Consider the following 7895-nt stretch of genomic DNA (forward strand, 5'->3'; position numbering starts at 1 on the left):
AAACCTGTTTCTCTTAGGTATGTGGATGGGGGGAGGGAGCAGAACTGTGTGCTGTCGTACAACCTAGATCTAATTTGCAATTTGAAGGCCTAGTCGTTAAGGTGATCACCACAACACTACTTTGAGAAGGGGAGGGGGGCATTGCAGCAGAAGCTGAAAGTTCCAGGTGTTAAGGAGTCAAAACGCAAACATGTAAGAAGGTTTTGGTTTCCAAACATAAAAAACTGAAAACACATGACAACATTATAAATAGCTATAAGCAGGGACCTGCATGGGTGAGGGTTTGTGGCAGCATGTTGCTGGTGCATTAGATACAAATGATGATTTCTGCTCAAGTGGTTACCCTTTATATATCAAATATATATATTTTTTTCAAGTATTGTTGGCATACCTTAGGAAGTGTATGTGAAGTATAAGTTTCTGCAGTTTGTAAACTGCATAAAAAACCTGACACATCAGTTTGAAGAAAGCTCGTCATCAACTTCCATCACTGTCTTGTTTTAATGCATTAGATGTGAACCAGACCAATAAACTACGGTGGCTGACATGGCTCATATAAATGCAAAAGCTACAACACAACGGAAATGACTTTTTTCATTCAGTTTCAAGCTATTCCAGCCACATGGCTATGATGTTTTTTTTTTTTTTATTTCAAATCAAGACAATAAAAACAAGAATGGTAAATGGCGTATACTTGTATAGCGCTTTCTACCCTCCTTCAAGGGCCCAAAGCGCTTCACAGTCACAGACCCATTCACCCATTCACACACTGGTGGTGGCTCCACTGCTGAACACTGGCGCCAACTTTCCACCAGAGACAATTCGGGGTTCAGTGTCTTGCCCAAGGACACTTCAACACATGGGCGGGCAAGGCGGGAGTCGAACCCGCTCACTTCTGATCAGGAGTCGACCGCCCTACCGCTGCACTACGGCCGCAATAGTTAGTTAAAATAATAACACAAACATCCACCCAGCTTTATTCTTATTTATCCCCTTTCAGGTTGATGTTCAAAGTTTCAATGTTCCAAGCAGCGCCCATAGCTCAAAACTAAATGAAACTTAAAAAAGTCAGTTCTTCATTTCATTTGTCAGTTATTAAGGTTGTGAATCATTCCTGTTGTGTTGTGGTTTTTGCTCTTGTGTCGAGGCTTTTGTCGTTGTGTTGTCGGTTTTTGTCATCACGCTTCGGCTTGCAACATCCTGTTGTAGCTTTTGTCGTTATGTTGTCGGTTTTTGTCGTCATACTTCGGCTTTTGTCGTCAAGTTGTCAGCTTTCGTCATTGTTGTGGCTTTTGCATTAATGAACCGTGTGGGCCACCATACTAATCTACGGAATCAGTATCTTTTAGATTGTACGACTTCATCATCACTAAATGTGACACGTTTTCTTTCTCATCTGGCGGTATGAACATTGTAGTACAAAGTACTTTAAAACTTTATTCACTATAGATTGCTTGTTATTGTTATTATTATCTTACAATATGACATTCTCAGAATCATAATGTGTTACACAACTGCTTTATTTATTTGATCATTTCTCATGGTCACGCTGAACCATGACATTTTGGGCGGTTAGTCTATATGGTTCGGTGTTGTTTACCATTCTTAGTTTTGGTGTTGTTGTTTTGTGCTTATGTTTTTCTTTCTGTTTGTGCTTCTACAGGGTAGCGTGAGGCAGGAGGCGTGGCTTTCTCTACCTGCTGGCCTTGCACACTATTTTCCCATCTTTAATTTCTGCTCCTTCAAAAGTCTCTCCCTGTCTCCTCCAACCTGTCAGTTCATTTCCTTTCACTTTGGCCTCTTCCTGGTTCCAAGTAAAGCTTGTGTTGGCCTTGGTCCCTGCCTCTGCTGCCAGTCTGATTCCTTTTGTTTTTTTGTCATTGTGAGGCAAATAAACCATCACTTCTAATTCATCACACCTGACTCTGCTCTGGGATCTGACTACTCACCTTGACAGAGTCACTAAATATCTAATGAGTTAAAGAACTATTCATTAATAATTGCCTGACAGTTTCTCATTAGATTAAAACATGTTATTGTAACCTGCGACAGACTGGAGACCTGTCCAGGGTGTACCCCGCCTTCGCCCTTCAGTAGCCGGGATAGGCTCCGGCACCCCCGCGACCCCGAAAGGGACATAGCGGTCAAGAAGATGGATGGATGGATGGATGGATGTTATTGTAACTTCCAACAGTGTATCTCATAGGTGTATTTAAATGTTTTTTTCAATTTACTTGTGAGTTTTCAGTTTTGACACAAAAGTTTGAACACTTTTTTCACAATATCTGCAGACAAGAAAGACCAACAGTAGAAAAAAAAATGGTCTCAGGATTTGACGATATAAAATCCCCAAACAACCCAGCTGTGCTCCATCTCCTCTTAGGCATGAGGTCTTTCAGATCAGGTGCAATAATCACCTGATCTGTCCTAAAAGCTGCAATTAAGGACTCAGAAATCTAAAGTTATGAGAGCTTTCTGTTCTAAGGCGTGTGATGTTAGAATATGAAGCCTTACACAAAGTCAAATTATAATATATAACAATAATCAATTAATATTATATATAATGTCAATGTCTGATACTTTTCAGTTTATTGCTTTTGAGAGTCCCATAAAGAAGCTATCAAGCAATAAATGAGCCTTCACTTTTTTATCTGAACAACATTAAATACCAATTAATACTAAAAATATCAGGTTAGTTTTGTAGAAATACAGGCGGTCTGCAACACACTTTTTAGATTGGTTAAGGTGAACCTTAAAGATAAACTATATAAAGGTTTTTACATTCCAGCTGACTTAAGGAGATCTTATTTGTTCTATACTTCCTTTAGAATATTTCAATTCTAAGCAAAACTTTGCTAAAAAGTCAGATCCTTTATTATCTTCTGCTGTCCACAGCTGCACTGGGAGGATCCGGTTTGGAGGAAAGGTGTCTTTAAAGGAAATTATACAAGCTTCTGTGTCAAAGTAATTTCTGCAATAACATATACTTTTGAATAAAAGCAGCAGACACCAGGCCAGAGTAAGATTTCTCACGAGTAAATCTGCATTGGTTTGATCATCAACATCAAATCTGCTGCCAGTTTGCAGAGACCCTTCATTTATTAGAATTTTGGTTTCCTAGGATACAGAGAAGACTCCATCTAAGATTATTTTCAACAGTCATGCATAACATCTTTTTGCAGACAGACAGTCGGGCGTGAGAAGGTCCTAAGTTCCCACACTTCTGCGTCTTCTCCAGGTGGCAGGTTAAGAAAAACAAAAGAACAGAGTAACATCCGTCACATGCAGGTTAACAAGTAAAGTAACCAAAAGGCTGTTAGATTTATAAATATATACATTCAACATTCTGTCAAACGTAAAAAATAATTTTACATAATGGGAAAACACTAGATTTATGTTTCTGCTTTTATTTGTGCCACAAAAGAACTCCTATGGATGCACAGCAGTATCAAAATAAGACTTTGTGGCTCCTAAGTTGTGATCAGTAGAAAACAAGTCCAAATGGTTCTTTACTCTCAAAAGTTGCAGAACTGTGGTTTAGACTCTGTAGTGGTGAAAATCCTTATAGTGTTGCAGCTCATACCTGCTGTCCACTAAGCTGTTTGTCGTCTCATCGCTGATAGCTGCACAGTCCCGCCTGAGGAGGTGCTGGCCACATGCAGCTGCACCAGATATCCCATCTCTATCCATGAACGTTTTAGGAGTTTAAGCTAACTTTTGTAATTTTCCCTGCATTTCCGTTGCCTTTGAGTTAGAAAGGACAACAAATAAATGTGCTATGTGTTATTTAAGAGAATGTTTATAAATGTTCATGTTTCCATCCACCTATAAGGTCATCAGTTCTGGGTCGTGACTGAAAGGATGAGGCATACACAAGAGGCAAGGTGTGTGGACGCTCCTGTAGAGAAAGGAGATCAGTCACACAAAGAGAGCTCAGAGAAGCCTCTCCAGAGAGGAGCCAGCTGAGGGCTGGTCTTTGGACCTCATGATCAAACATCACGGCTGTGGAGTGAGACTTATGTAGCGATTCTGTTCACAAATCAGCATCAAAAATTCACGGATTCACCACAATTCTTACTATTTATTCTATGTATAAATGGTATGTCTTTTTACTTGATGAATGTATTTAATCACCATTATTTATAAAGGTATACCTTTTTCAGAACAAGAGATCAGAATTAAGAAAACATAATTAAAAACAAAGATTTAGAAAAAAAGGCAGGCTGTCCTGGGAGCCTCAGGCCTGCAGAGAACATGCAGGTTTATAAGAAGAGACTCAACACCCACCTTTTCGCTTTATGTTTCTATTTTTTTTTTAATTTTTTTTGTATTTAATTGTGTTTTGATTTTTGTTTTCTATTTTATACTTTTACATACATCTTATTTATTTATTGTTAACATCTTTCTTTTAATGATTTTAGTCCAGGGTTTCCCTGTAGGGATCCTTGGAGCCAGGGCCTGTCGGTTTGGTGGGTGGTTGTTGCAGTGGTTCTCGTCCGTCTGGGGCAGCTGGGATCTGACTTTGCAGGGGTGGGGAGTGGACCTCGTTGCTGTCCGGGTCTGGGTGGACACTATAGGTCTCTAGCTGGTCCTGGTATTAAGGGATTCCAAAAATACTGTTTCCTCACAGCAGAGCTGAGCCTTGAGTTTCTTTTAGAATCTACTTGTATAATTATTTATTGTGTTTGGGGTCATATGTTGTATGTGTTTATGTAAGAAAGGGGGAAGAACAAAGGATAGGTTGGGGTTTTTTGTTAAAATTGTTTACTTTATTTAAAACAAAATCAGTTTTTTAGAACTTTTTTCTGTAAACTGAACTTTAGTCTAATTTTTTCATCACAAAAACAACTTGATAGCTTTGCTTTGAACATGAACATCTTCAGCACTTTACTTTGAAGACGTAATAGGCCGCTCAGGGACTGAGCCACAGGACAAAAAAGATCTTCAAACAGGATGTTTTATTTCACCCAATCACAAAAAAAGACATGGGTCTAAATTAAAATGGGGTCAACTTGACAAAATGTGACTTAGAAAATCAAGAACAAAAGCTCAAACCGACTGAACCAAAACCGACCCTGACAGGAAACATGAGGGAGGTTTTATACTGGCTGATCAGACCAGTGACACAATAGGGAGGAACCACACATGCAAACATTCAATACTTAAACATTAACTAAAGAAGTCGATTACTTGTAATTTAGAGTTTTGAGCTAACAAAACAAAATAGAACACAATAGTCCAACTAAAGAATAAAGTTTGTCTTTCCCCTCATCTTCAAATGGGAGTGTCTAGAAAGTTGTTCAGCTCCTCCTTCTGGCACAGCATCAGAAACGTTTCAGCTCCTCCCTCTGGCACATGATCTGAAACGTTTCAGCTCCCCCCTCTGGCACAACTTCACAAACGTTTCAGCTCCTCCCTCTGGCACAGCATCACAAATGTTTCAGCTTCTCCCTCTGGCACAGATTCAGAAACGTTTCAGCTCCTCCCTCTAGCACATCATCAATAACGTTTCAGTTCCTCCCTCTAGCACAACATCACAAACGTTTCAGCTCCTCCCTCTGGCACATCATCAGAAACGTTTCTGCTCCTCCCTCTGGTACAGCATCAAAAACGTTTCAGCTCCTTCCTCTGGCACATGATCAGAAACGTTTCAGCTCCTCCCTCTGGCACAACATCACAAACGTTTCAGCTCCTCCCTCTGGCACATCATCAGAAATGTTTCAGCTCCTCCCTCTGGCACAGCATCACAAACGTTTCAGCTCCTCCCTCTTGCACAGATTTAGAAACGTTTCAGCTCCTCCCTCTTGCACAGATTCAGAAACGTTTCAGTTCCTCCCTCTGGCACAGCATCACAAATGTTTCAGCTTCTCCCTCTGGCACAACATCACAAACGTTTCAGCTCCTCCCTCTGGCACAGATTCAGAAACGTTTCAGCTCCTCCCTCTGGCACAACATCACAAACGTTTCAGCTCCTCCCTCTGGCACAACATCACAAACGTTTCAGCTCCTCCCTCTTGCACAGATTCAGAAACGTTTCAGCTCCTCCCTCAGGCATCACAGAACTTAGACGAACAGAATCAATCAAAACAATCAGAACAACATTTACTAAATGTGTGCACAGGTCATTAAGTTGATTTTGTTACGTGGTGTGTTGGTGTGTGAAGTAAAAGTTTATGTAGCAATATTCTGCAAAGAAATGAAGGAATATGGGGCAGTGGGTTCTGCCCTCACAGAAGATTCACTTACTTCCAGTGACATTAGCACATACGCTTTGTGTACTGAAAATCCAACTATAAAGATTGCAAATCATTGATCTGACGTCACCAATATTTGTCATCTGGGTATTCGCATTCTCGTTACAGCCTTTTAAATCCATTTCCATAAACATTTGTAAGTTTGTAATTCTTTAAAGATTAAATTCCATTGTTGTGTGAATTTTTTTAATCAAAATCTGCTGTTTTGTATGGCAACCAGAGGTTTTTAAGGTTAATAAAGATGTTTTACAAACTGCAGTGGATGGATTCTTTCCCTGTGTGTGTACAGTTGTTTGTGAGTTTCTTGATCCCTGCCTCCCAACACACCGGGGTACTCCTCGTGGTGTGAGAGGTCAGTGCAGTCCTGCAGAGAGTTCCAGCACAGACTGGATCATTCGCGGTAACTTTTATTGACGGGCAGGTGTAAGGCTGGGACTTCAGTCAAAGCAGGGCAGCATTTTTACTTTCTCCTCAAAAATGCAGAATGGAGATTTTAAAACTGCACAGGTTATTTTGTGCATCTGTGGATGCTGCTGCAGGAGTTTAGACCAGTTGTTTTACAATTATATAATCTTAGGATGCCAAAGCACATCAAGACCATGAGATCACCTTCACCTCCTTGTCTGAATGCTGTGTAATTGTAAGTGAATTAGAGCATAATTAATTAAGAAGAATAAACTCATCTTCTGTACATTTAAACCTTTCATTAGCAGAGAAGTCCGCTCCACGCAGCCTCACACACTTGTTTCTCCCAGTGGTGGAACCTTGGCAGATAAATGACAAATCATTGGTTCTTTGCATGGCACTATAAAAAAAATCCGACATTTAAAGAATATTAAAGTAATGTGAATACATAAACTACAAAACATGACAGTTGCAGTATGAGGGATTTAGTGTCTTCAGAGAAAAAGGTTCAAAAAGAGTTTAGCTAAGGTTGTTTTTACAGTGACGATCAAAATTCTATTAATTTATTATTTTTCTTTTAGGATATCAGATGTTTTTTGTTTATATTTCTAAGTTGTTTGTTTTATACAGATTGATTTAAAATGTATAAATTTCTAAAAAAAAATAATAATAACAAATTATCATTAAAGTATGTAAAAAGCATTGTTTTTCTTACTTTGAATTTGATTGTGAACAGGTATTGGGTGACTATCCAAGTGCAATCAAATTATGAACAGGCTTTTAATATCCTACTTTTGATATTTCAATGATTTTGCTTAAATGATTTTTCAAAATGTGTCTTTTTCTCATCAGTGTCATCAGTCTCTTATACTCTTATAGACAAGTTTGGTTCACTCGTCTACATAGCTGTGTTTTATTTTAATGAGAAGTTTGGATACAAAGGTGTGCAGAGGTTACTCTACCCTAGCCTTTTATCTGAACTAAAATCTTAATATAAAGTCCAACTCTAAACATATTTGATTAATCTTCAAATTGTTACAGGTCTTTTAGTTATAATGATGCAGTTTTTATCCAAAATAAAAATATCTGTCATTTTCTCTCAGTTAATTTCTGCAGAGCGTCAGGATTCATTAGAAATATCTCAATGGCTTATTAGCCAAAGCCACAATTAGGGAGTTATTTTGGGGCCATAAATGTTTGAAAACCAAATTAAACTTTTTGGAAAAATTCTTTTGG

General features: G+C 38.9%; 1 long non-coding RNA gene across 1 annotated transcript; it reads right to left on the reverse strand.

Annotated features, from left to right (window-relative positions):
- Positions 1 to 1869: 1869 nt before the first annotated feature.
- Positions 1870 to 2354, reverse strand: LOC118597997. The gene is made up of 2 exons (XR_004947028.1): positions 2186 to 2354; positions 1870 to 2043 (listed from the first exon to the last, which is right to left on the reverse strand). It is a non-coding gene; the product is annotated as an uncharacterized LOC118597997 (long non-coding RNA).
- Between the last annotated feature and the right edge of the window lie 5541 nt (positions 2355 to 7895).

Source organism: Oryzias melastigma, linkage group LG22 (assembly GCF_002922805.2).
Source record: "Oryzias melastigma strain HK-1 linkage group LG22, ASM292280v2, whole genome shotgun sequence".
In the NCBI taxonomy this organism is placed as follows: Eukaryota; Metazoa; Chordata; class Actinopteri; order Beloniformes; family Adrianichthyidae; genus Oryzias; species Oryzias melastigma.